Raw genomic sequence first — 1,229 nt, 5'->3', positions numbered from 1 at the left:
CATTTCTATTGCTTCCTATGTTATCCTAATCTGTGAATTAGATAGGGAAATCAATGTTATTTCAATTAAAGTGTGTCTAGCTACAAAAAGACTTAGAAATTAGTATTTTCTCCCTGGTTGCTTTTAATTTCACTGAAGAATTCAAAACATTTAACGGGTCTGATTTAGAAATGTTTAATCATCTTTTTTCTAAGAGGTTTTTTCTTTCAACAAGAATGCCTATATTTAACTTCTGTCACAATGGAAGAAGTAAACATGTTATGCATTTGTTTTGAGAAATTATTTAAACTGGTATAGTTTACCTGATTTCATATTGACTAAGCACATGGAACAGTGTAGACAGGTTTCCTCTTGATAGAGTCTGAAATTTTAGAGAGGCTGATAATATTGATTTTTGTTGTTGTTGTTGTTGTTTGTTGTTGTCTTGGGTTTTGGTCTTTGGTCCTGAAATCTGGGATTAGGCATTGTCCCTCAACTCTTCAGTTTATGGCTACTGTTCTACTACTTGAGACACAGTGCCACTTCTGGCGTTTTTTTTGCATATGGGGTGCTGAGTAATTGAACACAGAGCCTCATGCAAACTAATTAATCATTCTAGTACTGAGCTACCTTCTCAGCCCCTGAGTTTAGCAAGTAAATTATGGGCCATTTCTAGATTGAAATTTCAGAAAGCAGGCAAATCATGGGCCTTCAATGGATGTTTCCTTTGAGAAGATAACAGAGACTCTACATTCCAATGTAACTAAATAAAAATATTTAAGCAGAAGTAACATTTTTTATAATACAAAAAATATGAATCATTTATTGGCAACTGGAAGTATTTCAGAAAGTAACTTCGATTGTAATACTCTTATATTTTGTGTCTTCATTATCCCAATAGAAATTCCTAAGGCAATATATAGGTCATAAATGAAGAAGAGTGAAGAGTTATATATTCCCCAGTGTATTGCTTGTTGCAGAGACAATTACTTTTGCAGAATTCTGTGGATCCTGAGAGGTTCTTGCAGTGTCCCTATAATAACAATCGCAGGATCATTAATGCAGGTCTCCATATATATGGTGCAATTCAGAAAAGTAATGTTTCCTTGGAAAATGTAAGTACACAAAACTTCTATTGTTCTGGGATGAATTTGGGTATGGTTTGTAAGTTAAATTTTTTTGTGTGTGAAAATACCATGCAGTTAAATGGGCAAGATAACGAGGACATTTCTTCTCAAGCATTTTTACCT

Source organism: Dipodomys merriami, unplaced genomic scaffold (genome assembly GCF_024711535.1).
Source record: "Dipodomys merriami isolate MVZ:Mamm:240054 unplaced genomic scaffold, mDipMer1.0.p SCAF_18, whole genome shotgun sequence".
NCBI classification, from domain to species: domain Eukaryota; kingdom Metazoa; phylum Chordata; class Mammalia; order Rodentia; family Heteromyidae; genus Dipodomys; species Dipodomys merriami.
The sequence above is the reverse complement of the archived record's forward strand: the minus strand, read 5'-3'. Positions refer to the sequence as shown.